Consider the following 18,577-nt stretch of genomic DNA (forward strand, 5'->3'; position numbering starts at 1 on the left):
ATATCATATATATATATATATATATATAGATATATATATACAAGTGTGTATATGTGTGTGTATGTGTATGTGAGTGTATGCATGTGTATGTAAATATATTAACCCAAAGAAATCGGTTGCAATGAAATAAAATCTACAATCTTCTCATAATCACATTTTGTACTATATAACTGACTACCTAAGTTATCTGAAAAAAGAAAAAAGAAACTGTAAGGCGAAGGATTTCAGCAATTCCTCCCATATCAACTTACTGAGAAAATCTCTGAAAACGTCGAGATTAGAGCAACTTATCAATAGCTGCACCGTTTCTTTCTTCAGGGAAGCTAACGTCACGCAGCCAGACACGTCTACGGGCCACAGGCACGAGCGAGCAATGGGAGCTTATTTTTATATAGGTTTTATTGCCACATGCGCAATATTACAGATAGGACGCGACACGTTAAGCAGAGAAATCAATAGAAATATGTCTTCTCGACTCCGTGTTTTCTCACTGCAGAGAAAATAACATCTCCGTTTCTGAATTATAGATCCGAGCACGCTGAATTGTCCGTGATTAAGCAAAGTTAAGGGACTGTCCAGGGATATTTTTCTTCGGCTCTTGAAATTCTTTCTTTTATTGTTTATTATTATTGGTATGGTATACATTCATTATGTAGATAATGAATGTATACCATATACATACATATATATATATATATATATATATATATATATATGATATATATATATATATATATATATATATATATATATCTTATATATATATCTATAGCTAATATATATATATATATACTATATTTATCTATATAATCTATATACTTATATATATATATATATTATATATATATATATATATAGATAAATATAGATATATATATATATATATATATATATATATATATATATATATATATATATATATTATCCATATAGTCCATATATAATATATATATATATATATATATATATATGTATATATGTATGTTATATAGATAGATAGATAGATAGATAGATAGATAGATAGATAGATAGATAGATAGTGATGAAATGATAAGTAGTTATATGTATAGTATATAAGCATGTCTTAAAAAATGTCTTAAAAAATAGATATTTACTATAAATAAGAAAAAGGTAAGGAAAAATTCTAATATAGATACCTACTATGAGATTCAGGGTCTCTGTAACACGGTTTTTTGGACTTTGCTCCTTGTCAAAGCATCGGATGTAGCTGAAAGATGACATATGTATATTTTACAACCACACACAAATTTTGTCAGCATTATCAATAACCTAAACCCGATAGTTTTAATTTTTATAGAGTAAAAATGCTCTAGCCGACGCCATGGCCAATGATTACGAGCCAAGAGTCGAAAAACATTCATTACGTAAGCAAGGTAAACAAACACCTTTTGACTAAATGTTGCCCCGCCCATCCACCAGACAGAAATGCCATCGGCTCTGAAACCCAAAGACTTTATGAATGGCGGAACGATGCATAGATGTGGGTGGGGTATCAGTGCTAGCGTACTACTGTAGCAGTAGTGCCCCAACAGTATAGCAGTAATATACATGAATTAAACGTTTAGACCAACTGCTGGGATCCTTGAGGATCATTTAGCACTTCTTACAACTACTCGAGAAATTAGTTTTTATAGCCAGAAGTTAAATTTTCTAATCCAACAATGCCCATGGTAGCCTTCAGTGTTATCCTGAATTATAACGAGGCGAAAGTGGGTGGAGCCTCATGAAGTCACCATTCTGGCGATAATTATTGTTGAAGGTTTAAAGCAAATATACGGTACCGGCTATTTTTTTTCAGTAAATAGGTAGATAGCCAATAAATAAAAATTGCTTGACATTGGATATAGCAGTTATCAAATCAAGCTTGTCTACTATGTTTTTGGTAATTACCAACTATTCCCTACATCGTGTCAATCTGATTGTGACCTATAAAGTAGACTGTAATTTCTTTGGAAACTTGTTTTGGGAGTTAGACTAATAATCGAAGTGTTTTTGTATTTATTAACATATTTTGTTGGTTTGTTCATTATGACAATTATCAGTGGGGAGGTTCCAGAGTTCATAAAGGTGTACTGCTTTGCTTGTATTTAAATTTGTATGTCATTGTTGCCAGAGGTTTAGCCTTCGTTACGTATAGCCAATCATCCATCGAGAAAGAGGGAAGAAATGATGTCATAAGTTATGTAACGAGTGCGTTCGAAACCTTTTCTCTGAGTAAGTTGGCCCGTCTTCAAAAAAGGTCACTTTTACATTATAAGTACCAAATTTATTCAACCTACGTAGTGCAGAATACACTCAAAATTTATGTGTTGATATAATATGTATTCTGAATAAGCGTTATATTTATGAAATGCATAGATAAAAAGTTATTGCGAAAAAACCGTGTTACAGAGGCCCTGAATCTCATAGTAACGTAGTGAAAGCGTTCGTGTATCGCCATGATCAGCAAAGCTTTACTACCATAGGTTTCAGAGACAGTGCAAGCACGTTTTTTGGCAATAACTCTGTAACGAACACTCGCATCAGAACGAGATTTTGCTGTAGTGTATTACACCCAGTGCCGTAATTTATAAGGGTATAATGAATCACTAATTATAAAGAATAAAGACACTTGTCCTTGTACCAAGAGGCAAAAACTACATTAGTCAGAAATGGATACGAACACAACAGTAAAAAGCTCCGCCTACCCTCTCCCCCCACCTCCACCGCCACCCCCGTCCTTCTTCCTTCCCTAACCTTCCCTCCTCTCTTTCTGAAAGTTGCTTCAGTAAACTTATTTTGTATGATTTTTCTATCTGTCTAAGTCTCTATCTATCTATCTAATAATATACATTGTTGTATATATCTAACGATCCAGTCGGTTGTTAGCTGCCAGTTGACTGACTTATTTATGCATTGAACCGCTCACCTCTCTCTCTCTCTCTCTCTCTCTCTCTCTCGTCTCTCTCTCTCTCTCTGTGTGTGTGTGTGTGTGTGTGTGTGTGTGTGTGTGTGGTAGTGTTACCTACTATAAATGGTTATTAGAGTGAGAGATATGTGAATGTATGATAGAGTAGTAAAACGATAGACATTATGATTTATGGTAAAGCGACAGTTATATGTGCATCGGTATAATCGAAGTTTTAACTAATGAATGTCCGGTAGAAAGGTTCAATTTTTATTTGTAACAGAGTAACTATAACCAGTTAACTATTCAAACCAATCTGAAGTTAATTGGCGGCCTTTTCATGGCTAAAAAAGTTGAAAAGTTGCGGACAAACGAATTTCTGCAACCATGCTGACAATTAAGTTCCGTGGTGGTTATATCTTCTTCACCTTCGTAATACAAGTACTATATTGCTAATACCCTGAGTCCAAATGAGGACTGCGAAGAAAGTAACCAAACACAAGTATAACAGTCGCTTTACCATCAATCATAGTGTCTATCGTTTCTACTCCATCATACATTCAGATATCTCTCACTCTAATAACCAATTACAGTAGGCCACCGCTGTCACACACACACACACACACACACACACACACAGAGAGAGAGAGAGAGAGAGAGAGAGAGGGATGAGCTGATCAATGCATAGATAAATCAGTCAACCGGCAGGTAACAACCGAGTGGATCATTAGAAATATACAACAATGTAAATTATTAGAGAGATAGATAATAGAAAAAAATTATACGAAAGAAGTTTAAACTGAAGCAATCTTTCAAAGAGAGAGAGAGAGAGAGAGAGAGAGAGAGAGAGAGAGAGAGAAGAGAGAGAGAGAGAGAGAAGGGGGGGAGGGCAGGCGATGGAAGAAAGGAGAGGGATGGAAGGAGTGTAGTGGGGGTGGGGGGAGAGGGTAGGCGGAGCTTTTTCATACCGTTGTATTCGTATCCATTTCTGGCTAATGGAATTTTTGCCTCTTTGTACAGGGGCAAGCGTCTTTATTCTTTACTAGTAGTGATTCATGATACTCTTATAAATTACGGCACTGGGTGTAATATACTATAGCAAAATCTCATACTGATACGAGTGTTCGTTACAGAGTTATTGCCAAAAAACGTGCTTGCACTGTCTTTGAAACCCATAGTAGTCACGGTCACTCAACTAGGTACGTCCCATAGCAGGGAATGCTAAAATCTCTGGACTAGAACAGGCCACGTTTGGAAACTGAACCTTACAACGTAATATGTCAGGATGTGTTACTAGATATGGATGTGTTACTAGAAGAGCTGAAAGAAATAAATTGGGATACAATAGGATTGAGTGAAATAAGTAGAAATAGGGAATCTCATATAGCGTTAAAAGAGGGTCATATATTTTTCTTCAGAGGACAAGAAAGGTACAAAGAAAATGGAGTGGGTTTTTTTATTAATAAAAATCTTACAAGTAAAATAGATGAATTTTATAGTATTAGTGATACAATTGGAGGATTGATTATCAAACGAAATAAGAAGCATAAAATGAAGATCATTCAAACGTATGCACCAACAACATCCCATATAGAGGAAGAAATAGGAATTTTTTAAGAAGATCAGGAGATAATTTTGAAAAAAAAAAAAACATAAGACTCAATTTACATTTGTTAGGGGTGATTTCAATGCTAAAGTAGGTCAAAAGAAAAGGAAAATCAGCTGTAGGGAAATTCGGAATAGGCACAAGAAATTACAGAGGAGGCATGCATGTAGAATTTGCTAAAAAAAAAAATGTAAAAATAATGAACACTTTTTTTTCATAAAAAGGAACAGAAAATTGACATGGAAAAGCCCAAACGTAGAAACGAAAAACGAAAAAGATTTTATTCTCAATGAAAAAGTTAATTTAGTTAAAGAAGTAACAATGTTAAACAAGTTAAATTCAAGCAACCATAGATTGATGAGAAGTAAAGTTTGTCTAGATCTAAGGAAAGAAAGAGAAAACTAATTCTAAGAAAGAAAATAAATACTCTTTTAATAAAAGAAAATTCTGATGAGTTTAGTTTAGCAATACAAAATAGATACTCCCGGCTACATGATGAAATGGAAGCAAGTAAAGAAGAAATGAATAGTAATTTCTAAAATTTGTATTGGAATCAGCACAAGAGATAGGAGGAAAAGTTCCAGAAAACACCAAAACCTTAAAAAAGAAACGTTTGGAAATGAGAGTAAAATCCAAGAAAGATGAAATAGAACTAATAGAACTATCCAAAACAATAAACAAACTAAAACCCAAGACATTCGTAAACACAATAAGACCAAAATTGAGGAAACACTAAAGAAGGAAAGAAGCATCAGGTGGATGAAAAGAAGACTTAAAACAGGGCGCCAACAGATATTTGTTGTAAAGGATGAAAATGAAAATATCAAAAGAGATGAAGCGACAAAAATTGCTGAGGATTTCTATACAATGCTGTACAATAGTGATATAGGAAATAACTTTGTCAATAGAAATAATGAAACATCTGAACCAGTACCAAAAGTAACGGTAGTAAAGAAAGCATTAAAAGGCATGAAAAGAAACAAAGCAGCAGGAGAAAATGGCCTAACATTTGATATAATAACAGATGGAGGAGATTTTATAATAGTAATAATAGTAAAACTCGTTGAACTTTACGCAAAATGCTTGCTAGAATGCTCTATACCTACAGCTTGGATAGACTTTATCATTATATTAATTCACAAAAATGGAGACACAAAAGACCTGAAAAATTACTGCCCAATAAGTTTACTCTCAGTAATATATAAAATATTTACAAGAATCATATTAGGCTGAATAGAGAGACAGCTAGACTTCAATCAGCCAAGTGAGCAGGCATTCAATAACTGACCATATCCATGTAATTAACCAGCTAAAGGAAAATCAACAGAGTATGAAAAACTACAATATATGGCAATTGTAGACGATGAGAAACCTTTTGATTCTGTCAAAACTTCAGCAGTAATGAAATCCCTTCAAAAGCAGGGAATAGATGAATCTTATGTTAGAACACTTGAAGACTATACGGGTAGTACAACAATTCAAAAACTACATAAAGACAGTGAGAAATTTCCGATTGAGAAAAGGAGTTAGATAGTGAGACCCTATCTCTCCTAAATTATTCACAGCGTGCCTAGAAGAAGTTTTTAAGAATTTAGATTGAAAAATTTAGGAATTAACATTAATGAGAATACCTTAACAACTTAAGATTTGCAGATGACATAGTTCTACTCAGTGAATCAGGGGAGGAATTACAAAAGATGATAGAAGATTTGAATAGAGACCAAGATAATGCTCCATGAAAATTCAGAGACAACAAATAAGGCCTATGGACGAACATCTAGAGATTGTAAATGAATGGAGAGCTTCAGGTAAACAAAAAGAGATTATGAAAAGTAAAATGCCCCTTTCTATAAAAAGAAAAGTATTTAATCAGGTTGTCCTACCACTAGTAAGTTATGCATCAGAAACCTGGAGCCTTACTAAAGCTGTAGAATTTAAGTTAGTTACAACTCAAAGAGCTATGGAAAGAATAATGATGGGAGTAACACTAATAGAGAAAAAGAGCAACATGGATACAAGATCAAACTAATTTAGAGGATATTCTAACAACATGTAAGAAATCGAAATGGACTTGGGCAGGACATATAATGAGAATGTCAGATAATAGATGGACGAAAAGAATAACAGGATGGGTCCCTTGAGATTATAAACGAACCAATGGAATAAATGGAATGAAGAGAAGACGAAGGATTGACGAGCTAAGAAAATTTCTGGGTATAGAATGGCATAAAAAGACGATAAACAGAAAGGAGTAGAAGGACATGTCAGGGTCGTCGTTGTCAGCAGGAAAGAATTCACCTGGCACTTTCAGGGTCTCACCGTAAACCTTCTCTGCTGGTGACAGGTCACAGTTAGCTCTTGGGGTGGTGCGGAGGCCGAGGAGGACCCACGGTAGCTATGCCTTTCAGTCAGGGCCTGTGCAGCATGCCATCAGGGTGGCCTTGAGGGAGCAGTGGGTCCTTTCCACCATGCTGTTGTCTGTGAGGATGTAGGCCGTGGTCATATGGTGCTTGGTCCTCATCAGGGGTGCGAGGGAGGTCCAGAGTTCTGAGGTGAAGGTGGTTCCCCAGTCTGTAGTGATGTCGTCTGGCACTCTGAAGTGGCTGATCCAGCTGGACAGGAGGGCTTTGTCACAGGTGCCTGCGGTGGCTTCTGACATTGGGGTGGCTTCTGGCTACCTGGCGGACCGGTCATTCACCATCAGGAGGTATCTGGCACCATCGGATAGGGGAAGGGGCCCAACGACATTGACGTGGATATGCCCAAATCTCCGCCTGGGTTGAGGGAATGTGCCTATTCCTGATTCGGTATGCCTTCCTGTCTTGCTGCTCTGGCACGCAATGCAGTTCCTGGCCCACTCCCGGGAGTCCCTCTTGTTGCTGTGCCAAACGAAGCTTTCTGTCATGAGTCTGGTTGTTGTGCAGGACAACAGGTGCGAGAGACCGTGGATCACATCGAATACCTACTTCCTCCAGGAATTGAGGGCATGGTCGGCTGGTGCTGGTGTTGCATAGGAGCGTCGTCTTGGAAGGGCCAAAGTGGATGTCCTCCCATCGGAGGGCGGTGATGGTAGTCCGGTAGGTTGGTACTTTAGGGCCGGAGGCTTGCTCACGCGCTAGGTCCTTGTAGCCCACGCCGAGGTGCAGGGAGTTTATATCGATCCTCGAGAGTGCGTCGGCTATGGGTCCCTTACACCAGGGATGTACTTGATGGAGCACCCGAATTCAGAGACTGCCACAAGGAGATGTTGCTGTCTTGTGGACCAAGCGTCGCCCACCTTCACAAAGGCATGGACCAGCAGCTGGTGGTCCATCCTTATGGTGAATGGGACTCCTTCCAGGAGGTACTTTAAGTGGTGGACAGCCTGGTAGACAGCGAGGAGCTCGCGGTGGAAGGTGCTGTAGCGGGTCTTGGTGGGTTTCAGCTTCCTGCTGAAGAAGGCTAGTGGCGTGGGGACCCCGTTGACATAGCTGTTCCAGTATGGCACCGCATGCCATGTTGCTTGCATCGGTGGGGAGTATCAGGGGCGCATCAGGCTCCTGGTGAGCTAGGGTTGTGGCTGTGCTGAGGGACGACTTGGTTCTTTGTGATGAATCTTCTGTAGTAATTCATCCTCCCAATGAACTCTTGGAGGGCCTTGACTGTCGTCGGCGTTGGGAACTTCTCCAGTGCAGCCACCTTCAATGCCACGGGACATACTCCTGCTGGGGTGATCTCGTGGCCGAAGAAATCCACCTTCTCCATGCCTAGGGTGCACTTGTCGATCGGGAAACATGAGGATGTCGTCCACATAGCAGATACAGAATGGTAGGCGCGGAGGATGCTGTCCATAAGGTGCTGAAAGGTGGCTCCGGCGTTCCACAGGCCGAAGGTGGAGAAGGCGAACATGAAGGACCTGAAGGGCATGATGATTGCTGTCTTCAGGATGTCATCGGGATGGATGGGAACCTGAAAGTAGGACTTAAGGAGGTCGATTTTAGAGAAGATCTTTGCTCCATGGAGAGGCCCGGTGAGGTCCTGCATGTTTGGCAGGGGGTAACTGTCAGGTGTGGTGACGAGGTTCAGGCAGTGGTAGTCACCGCAGGGCCTCCATGTACTGTCTGCCTTCTTCACCATGTGGAGGGAGGATGCCCACGGGCTCGCAGCCTTCCTACAGATGCCCATCTGCTCCATTTCAGCAAAGGCATTCTTGGCTTCCTGATGGAACTTCAGCGAGAGGCGGCAGAACTTGGCATGCATCAGGGGGCCCTTGGTGTCGATGTAATGGTATACAATGTTCTTGGGCCCAGTCCCTGCCACCTGGTGAAGCTCAGGTCGGAGGATGTCAGGGAATTCTTGTAGGTTGTAGCGGGAGGTGTACCTGTGGGGGGAAAACAGAGCAGATGGTGAGTGCCCTGGGTCTTGTGGTCAGTGGGTGAGAGAGGCAGGTCTTGGTGTCAAGGAGGCATTGGTGGGCTACATCCACTAAGACCCCATGGTGGGCTAGGTAGTCCGCCTCTAGGAGAGGGATTCGTACGTCAGCTATGACGAAGGGCCAGGTGTAGGTCCAGCCAAGAAAAGCGATGGTTTGGGTCCTGGTGCCATAGGAGTGGATGGGGGTTCCTTTGGTGGCTATGAGGGCAGTCGGGGCATTGGGGCATCAGGGGCATGGCTGTTGCCCTCTGCCGACAATGGGAACACTGACTGCATGGCATCAGTGTCGACCAACATCCTGTGGCTGGAGATGGTGTCCTCCATGTAAAATCCTCTAGGGTGAGACTTCGTTACTGCCATTACAAGGGGGGTTGGCCTTGGGCACTGCATCTGTCGTTTTTGGGAGGCATGAAGGAGCAAGGGCGCTCACACTTCCTCACCTTACTGCCAAACTTCTGGTGGAAGCGGCACTAACAGTTGTCCTGGCGGGGTTGCAAGGTTCTCCTTCTCTGGAAGGCTGCACTGATCCCTGCCTTCATGGGTTCCTCCTTGTTGCAGGCGGTTGGCTGATGGCAGGGTAGAGAGTTTTGTGGCCTGGGTGGCGGTGAACAGGCTGAAGGCCCGCTCCACCAGGCTCTCCATGTCCAGGTCTTTCATGTCATGGATCTACCTGCGGACCTGGGGCGCAAGTTGGCAGAGGAAGAGCTGTCTAAGAAGGCTTACCTCCTTCCTGCGTCATTGGTGGTCCACCTCCAGGAGTAGTACCAGGTCCTGGAGCTTGTGCCAGGCTAGCCTCCGGTCCATGGTGGTCATGGGATTGACCGCCAGGACGAAGATGTAGGCAGCTCTCTCAGGGACAGGGAGGGAGAAGGCCTGGATGAGCTGGGTCTTAAGGCCTTCGTAGGGCAGCTTTCTGGGCTGGCTGGCCATCCAGGGGGCGAGGCGATCGAACGCACCCTCTGGGAAGGCTGCAGCAATGAGGTCCACCTTAGTGAGCACGTGGAGCCAGAACTGTGTCTCCATGCGGTGTAGCCAGGCTGCGACATTCTGTCTGGAGAAGGGCTGCAGTTTGATGGAGTGGGGCTGTGCCAGTTTGTTGAGGATGTGCAAGGACATTGATCGGGGCACGGGTCGGGGCGTCGGGGGACCACCTGGGGAGAGCATTGATTGTGCTGTGGGTCGGGGTGTCGAAGTACCAGAAGGAACGGCGATGGACAGCTCCCAGTTTTGAGGTTAGTTCTCCATGTCTGCCAGCTCACTCTTATGGTCGACAGGTGTCGTAAGTGGCTCACCAAACCGTGAGATAAATGCCAAAACACTTCTGTAGAGGACCTGCCATTTTGAGTTCGCTAATGGCATTGTGGTCAACCGTAGATAGGAGCACCAGAGAACCTAGACTAGGTGCTGTTTGGGTCCGTTAAAGGTTTTCTGGGGTAGTTGGCCTGAGCTGCTACCGTCCTAATCCAGGAGGTCATCAGTTGTGAGAATTGGAATCAGACAAGGAGAAAGCTCTAACTTTATTGAACAGAGACTGCTGTATATGAGGCAGCAGTGCAGATGGAAATGTAGTGTCCATCACATACACACATACAAAAAGGGACGAGCCCCCTGCTGCAATTGTGTTTCTTCACAGCTGAAAATATACATATATCTTCGTGCAGAGAGTACATTTTTACGTGATATATATTTCGGCAGATAGGCCATGAAATGCTCTACATTTTAGTATATGGTATAAAAAGTATGTACGGAGGAAGGACGGACATTTGGCAAAATGCCATCCGTACAAGCCCAGTGATGCTGTGGTACCAAGAAACAAAATCACCTGTTGCAGTTCAACGCAAGTTCAGAAATCAGTATCGACAGGATTCACCAGATATTAAAAGCATTAAAGACTGGTATAAAAAGTTCACAGAGACTGGAAGTGTCGAAGACCGTAAGAGAAGCAGTAGACCCAGTGTGAGTGATGCATCCATTGTAGCTGTGCGCAAAAGAATGGCCACCACGTTCACCAGACATTCCCCCTCTTGATGTTTTTGTATGGGGTTATATCAAGGATAAAGTTTACAGTACACCAGTACCTAATGTTTAAACCTTAAAAGCAAGGATAACAGCAGCTCTAGCAATGGTTACTATGGAGATGTTGGAGAATACCTGGCGTGAGATAGAATTTCGCTTAGACATACTCCGGGCAACAAAGGGGCACATGTTGAAATTTATTAGTAATATAAAAAATCTTTAGTCAATGTTGTTGAAATTGAAGAAAACCTTATACCTCTACCTAATATGGTTTGTGTGTAATAAAGGTCTAAAATCTGGGAAAGACTTTATGAACACCCTACATATTATTTACGGGTAAGAGACCTTACCATCACCAAGTGAGGTCCCTCTGGCAAGTACTGCACCAGAGGCAATAATAAAATGGTAAAGATTTGGAAGAACTGCCGGCTGAAGATATATATATGGTCAGAGACTTGCTGTATATCCAAAAAACGCTAGAGAGGTAGCAGGCATACAAGTCAAGGTGCAGATACCAACTGCTTGCAGCTTGGAATTCAGTTCCCAAGTCAACTCAGCAGAGTCAAATATGTAGGGGAGAAACAGGAAGGATTAGTCAACCAGACTAACCAAAAATACCACTGGAGTGAGGAGACCCCTACTAACTAGAAGGCAAACTAACAATGAACTTTACAGCCTTCAGAAATGAAACAACTTAAAAGCTAACCTAAGTTAGCCAATGCATTATATCAGTCCTAACTTAGGACTTTTTTTTTCTGGGTGAGGAGGTGCAAGTAATCCTTGAGAGTCCTAAAAATATTTTTTCTAAGCCAAAAATGTCAAAAATGTAAGTTCAAATTCAAAAGTGAATTACCTATCCAATATTAACAAAACATGAAATATTCAAAGAATACAAATAATCAACAGACAAAGGAATTATAAAGGTTCACAAAAGAAAACTCACTTTTTAACACCATACATCAATTAAATAATTCCATGAAGTCCTTCACCTAGGACTAAAATCTTGAGACCAAACTCTGTCAATAATTGATTATCACAATATGATATAGGTCCACTAAGTTTGCAAGTGGAGAGGGAGTGGCAAAAAAAAGTAGAAACAAAGGGTAAATAAAAGAAAATCATATATATAAACCCAAGGTGTCATGCACCAATCACCAATAAATATAGTGTCCAATTAATGGGACTGGGTAAGTTGCAAATACTTATAGTAATGTGGCATCTTTAATGCCTCACAGGCTACCTTAAATATACACCACATCCTACGTCAAATTAAATACACCATTTTTTGTTCACACCAGACTTTGACACAGTGTGAAAAAGGAAAAAGATTTCTCTTTCCTTGAGAATTGTTCAAAGCCAGGAAGCTATAAAGATTAAAGACTGTACCCAAAAGGCCATACACCTTAGCTGTACTTTCTCACAGCACAACCTTCATAACACCTGTACACAAGCTCAAACTAGTGGTGGCAGAGTTTCATAATTTTTCATTCACCTGCCTGACGCACGATTCATGCCTTATTAATCTATTTTTCTTTTCAAAGATGGAAGAAATCTTATGTAATGACGTTAAAAAGTCACTGATATCTTTAGAACATCATGTTATGTTATTGAGTAAAACTATTTTCCACATAGCAAAATTGACGCAATGAAACAGTGATAAAAACGTCATATCACAACCACTGACATACATTACCAAATAGATAGGAGACACCTATCACCAGTAGTATAGCATGAACATAGTTCTTACATTATCAATATTAAGTAGAAGGTAGTTGAACGATTTCCTTTGTTAAATCTTACATAAAACATTGGAAACTCACAAAATGCTATCAAATTAAAAAAAAAGAAAAAAAATGATAACCTAACAGTGTGAACCATGTGACCTCACTATTGCTTTTGGTGTAGCTATGTGCACAGGAATATAATGTCAATGTGTCATTTATCGGACTAAGAAACATCCCTCGCTGCGTGAGACAAGTATTGCACTGCATTTGGTGCAAGTTCCTGTTAGAGAGATATAAAAAAAGCTTAATATACCGGAGAGAATCATACATAGATGAATCAAATTGTTTAGAGAATGGCAAAGTTTAGAACATGGGCCTAGAGGTGGAACTCCTCGAAGCACCACAAGAGAGCAAGACAATACAGTAGTGTAAATAATGCTGAGCAACATTCATTTGTGAATTTTGAATTCTAGATATTGCTGAACCAGGAATCATGACTAGCTCTACACCTGTGACTGGTGTCTGGTGAATAGTTTAGATGGAGAGGAAGAGATTTTTAGGCTTACTCTTTTTGTTTTGTTTTTTATTGGTATCCAGTGAATACCACGGATAGGGAGGGAAACAGGTTCAATGATGCATGCATTTTTTTTTCTTAAAAACCTAAGGAATACATTTTATTGGGAGATACTTTATTAACATCGGCCTAATCCCTCCATCACTCCTATTCGGCGCTTCTGCTCCCCTCCACATCTCAGGCGACTCGATCCGACTTCTCGGCTCTCGCTACGAACTCCATCGCTTGAAAGCATCACTAATGATAACGGTTATTTTAAAATTCCCGTCACTGACAACAGAAGCCTTAAAATGCATGTTTATAAAATATTTTCTGTTCAAAGATACTTTATCTTTCATTCCCCAAAATATTTGCATACACTCGTGTTACATCCTGTATGATTGTTGTAGCTGTCAAAGAGCAATCCCTGATTAAAGCAGTAGGTTTTAATAAAAAAAAATCTTAAATAGGCTTAAACGAGAACTTCACCTTTCATATCTTTTATCCTTTCAGCCACTTATAATATACTTATGGTAGTAGGTCTAGCCATACATGTGAAACTAATTTTAATTCATTTCTAATATTTAGAAGAAATGAATAGCTACAAAAAGATCAACCCAAGAAAGTTTTTATGAAAGTAAGCCTTTCTTAAGGTATTCGTCAGTTTTGACTCCCACAGCTATATCAAACGTGTCCAGATGAAACAATAATATGCAAGGAATTCGATAAAAAATAAAAGACTGAATTATATTCGTTTGATTATTTTATGATTGCTTTTTGACTTTGAATAGCTAAGTCTGTTAAGCAATTATGAAAAGGGTATGAAAAAGGAGAACATGGCCAATAAAAAAGAATAACGGGAATAATCAAATAAAGGAGGTTAATATAGATATTGTCGATTTAAACAACCATTCACATTACGTATCCGAGAGAGTATACTGCTAAAAACAAACCTAGGCTAATCAAATTTAGGCCCACTAAATGTGCCATGCAAATTATCTTATTGATCAAAGGACAAAATTAGTTTAATTAATCATCGCTATTAAAGAATGTTGATGCCTCATTGCATTATTTACCGGCTGTAGGAGACAAAATGACAACACCCCAGTGCAGTACAATACATTGGGTCAAGACTCAGGCGGTAGCAAAGCCAACTTCAAAATGTTTATGGTGTCAAGAAATTAGTCGGTATATATTTTCCTTAGTTTGTAAAATAATTATCTTTGATACGTTGAATAAGTCTACTTAATTCTAATGTAATTTATTTACAGTATAGCACTTTTGAAAGGAAATATTATTCATTGTCAAGTAAACAATCTGTCATCTGCATTTAGCAATATCTCCAAAACTAACAATGAATTAAGAAACTACACCAGTTCTTTGTGGGCTGACTGTACAATAATATTACACCAAAATGTCTTGAATAACGTGTTACAGCACTAAGCCAAGACAGCACTTTTTAAATCACTATTAATGCACTAAATTGGAGTCCACCCTCTTATGACAAAAGAGTGTATAAACAAAAATCAATTCGTCACACAAAAATCTTAACCTAATTTACCTGCAAAATACCCAATTAACGTATTAGATACCATCACCTAAAACATACGAGTTCAGTATAGGATCATCCATAAATATCGAAACCACCAATACTTCATCAAATCATGCATAATAAATTGATATTTGTTAAAGCCTTAGCTTCAACCTTAATTCATACACAGAAATAACATCAGTTCATATAATAAACTTCCCAACCTCCTTAAGAAATTAACTCCATAAAAATATATTCAGACCATTATATAACAGTTGAATCCTCCAACTAACATAGAAGGAATAATTATCTTTCAGATGGTCAACATCCATCAATTATATCAAATAAAGTAAAAGAAATTTGCAAAAGTTTTGTTTATTTTATTTTTTTTTACTGTTTATTAATCACTTTTCTCTGTTGATTCCAAAAATCAATGATTTTTTCTGTATCATCGACTGTTATACAAATATATCATCTTTCAATGTTATATATATTCGGAACTGTTATATGTTCTGCTACCAAGTGATTATCTAATTTTCTCTTTGAGATAAATCAATTACTAAGTTCTGCTATTTTCAGGATGGCTACTAGAGGGTGTACAAATTCTCCAGATTCATTTTGCTTTGTGTGTGGTTATCATATTGGAAAAAAACAGGCATTACATAAGATCATGAAAGTTGCTAAATTGTGGATAGCGTACAGACTATTTCGGAATACCCATGGGTGACTAGGACAAACCATGGCCTCCTCATGTGATATGTGGAAGCTGCCGATCTACTCTAGAAGGATGGTTAAGAGGTACAGGAAGGGCAATGCCTTTTGCCGTTCCCAGAGTATGGAGAGAGCCGAAGAACCATCACGATGATTGTTATTTCTGTATGACTGATGTGACAAAGTACAGAAAAGTGAAAGGAAGACAAACTCTTCAGTATCCAGACATCCCATCATCTAGAGCACCTGTCCCACATAATGACATCTTACCAGTACTACAACCACCACAAAATGTAAGTATACTTATCAAACTCTCCAAAAGTCTTATTTTTAATTAACTTGACCATTAAGTATTTACTAGCCACTCATTCATTTTCCTAAAGATGTATGGAATACTAATGTTATTCAAGTCTTTGCTTAAGTTGCTATATGTAGTTATTTCTTTCTTTTCAGATGGAAGGTGCAATGGCTATTTCATCTGAAGAGTCAGCAAGTAGCAGCAGCCAAGAAATGGAGGAAGCTTTCGTACCAAGAACGACTTCAGAACCTCACTTTCCAAATCAGAGTGAGCTAGATGATTTAATCAGGGATTTAAATCTTACTAAGTCAGGAGCTGAACTTCTTTCATCGAGGCTGAAGGAATGGAATCTACTAGGGGAAGACTGCAGGACATCAGTGTACCGAAAACGACACGTAGAATTTTGAAATTTACCATGACATTGGTAATGATCTGTGTTACTGTAAAGATGTGATTGGATTGTTTACTGCTATTGGAGTCATGCATGATCCTGCAGAATGGCGACTGTTCATAGACAGCTGAACACGAATCTCAAAGCAGTGTTGCTCCACAATGGAAATAAATATCCATCTTTGCCTCTTGCACACTCCGTACAGAAAACTATGATAATATCAAACAACTTCTTGACAAAATAAATTATGCTGAATTCAAGTGGGACGTTTGTGGTGATTTCAAGATGTTTGCCTTCTTGCTTGGAATACACAAAATATTCATGTTTTCTTTGCTTATGGGACAGCAGAGCTGATGATGATCATTGCAAGAAAGTTGATTGGCCCCAATAATTGGAACTGCAGCCAGGAATGTTAAATGTTCTCAGATAGCCTCTAGTAGATTACAACAAAGTCTTATTACCCCCACTTCATATTAAATTAGGATTGGTAAAGCAGTTTGTGAAGGCCTTAGATACTGGAGGAGAAGCTTTTCAAGAAATCCGTCTTATGTTCCCAAAGTTATCTGAGGCTAAGATCAAGGGTGGCATATTTATTGGACCCCAAGTAAACACAAAGTTGAAGTCGGAGAGACTGGAAAGAGCGATGACAAAAGTTGAAAAAGAAGCATGGTGTGCATTTCGTGATGTGGTTCGTGGATTCCTAGGAATCACAAGGATCCTAACTACAAACAAATGGTAGCAAATCTTATTGGGAACTTCAAGAAATTGGGTTGTCATATGTCCTTAAAGGTTCATTTTTTGCATTCTCACCTAGATTTCTTCCCCGAAAACTTGGGTGATGTCAGTGAGGAGCTTGGTGAGAGACTTCATCTAGACATCGCAACAATGGAAAGAAGATATCAAGGACGTGGGATATTGCTATGTTGGGAGATTACATATGGTCTCTAGTCAGAAAAGATGAAAGTATGCACTCTAGAAAATCTTGATCGTCAAAGCACTTCTGATCTTAAAAAAAGAGTTATCAAAGCATTTAAAGTGCAGAATTGTATTATTTCTTTTTGTTCTAACTAATATTGTACTTCATAAATACCTTTCAATACATGAAAAAGTATGTATTGTAGTGCAATTATCCTTAGAATATTAGAATAGGTTGAACCAACATACTACTGTAAAGAAAAGTCAAAGTCAAAGTCAAAGTCAAATTCTTTATTCCATTAAAAATGGCTATTACATAATTTAACTCTTTCTTGAGTAACACGGGTCTATTCATAGCTTTATAAAAGTTTTTACATAATAAACAGTACTCATTATCACAGGACTTGCAACTAGTATACAGGTGGCATATTGCCATACAATATCTCTGAATTCAATAAAAACAGAAATGCAATAAAAATTTTCGACTCTATGTAACAGAAATGCAGTAAGATAAACAACATATAATGATATAGGCATAAAATGAACACGATCCTTAAAACCATCAAGTGAAAATTTTCAAATCGGTAAAATAATAAATTAGCTAATTCTCATAAAAGATAAAGTAAACAGAGTTTACAACCAAAGATAAAATTTCACAACCTTTATTCGGTATAGAAGAGAATACTTCTAAAGCTCCTAAAATTTATGACAGTGATTAGAACCTAAGGCTAAAAATGAAGAGTTTCTCATTTTTGGAGTAAGTGTGCAATCAAATGAGATTTAAAAGAAGATATGGTTTCGCGCTGCTTGATATTAGCAGGCAGACGGTTCCAGCACATGGGACCACACACACCTAGACGCCTCGCTCCCGTATCGGTGAAAGTTCTCGGAACATATAAGTGATCCTGGTGCCTCGTGTTAATGTTCTCAGTACGATTCTGGCCTACCGTTGGCAAGGAAAAGAGCCATTCTGGCAGAAGTTTATTTCTGATTTTGTAGATCAAGAGGCATATATCGTAAAAGTACTTCTGCTCCATCCGTAGCCAATTCTTTTTGTTTTTTCAAAACATTGGAGTAACCTGGTCATGTTTTCGGGCACCTCCAACGGCGACCTTTGCGGCAAAATTTTGTGTTTTCTTGACCCTTTCCAACTGGGTTTTATTGGTCGAACCCCAGACCCGCAAGCAGTAGTTCAGGACACTGAGTACCAACGACTGTACCACCATGACTCGACAGTCTGGCTCAAATCTATCACTCACTCTGTTAAGATATAACAGGATGCCAGTTACTTTTTTGCGTAGTTCGTCAATATGTGCGTTAAAAGTCATGCTACAATCCATGAAAACTACCAGGTTTTTAACTGTGTGTGACGGAACAAGTGTCACATTACTGAATTTGATGTTCGTATTCTCCGGGATGCGAGAGAATATACTGTCTTGATCCAAAGAAAATGACCTGGGTCTTGCCTTCGTTAAGTAATAGGCCGTTACTATTAAAAAAATATTTTGCAG

Source organism: Macrobrachium nipponense, chromosome 39 (genome assembly GCF_015104395.2).
Source record: "Macrobrachium nipponense isolate FS-2020 chromosome 39, ASM1510439v2, whole genome shotgun sequence".
In the NCBI taxonomy this organism is placed as follows: domain Eukaryota; kingdom Metazoa; phylum Arthropoda; class Malacostraca; order Decapoda; family Palaemonidae; genus Macrobrachium; species Macrobrachium nipponense.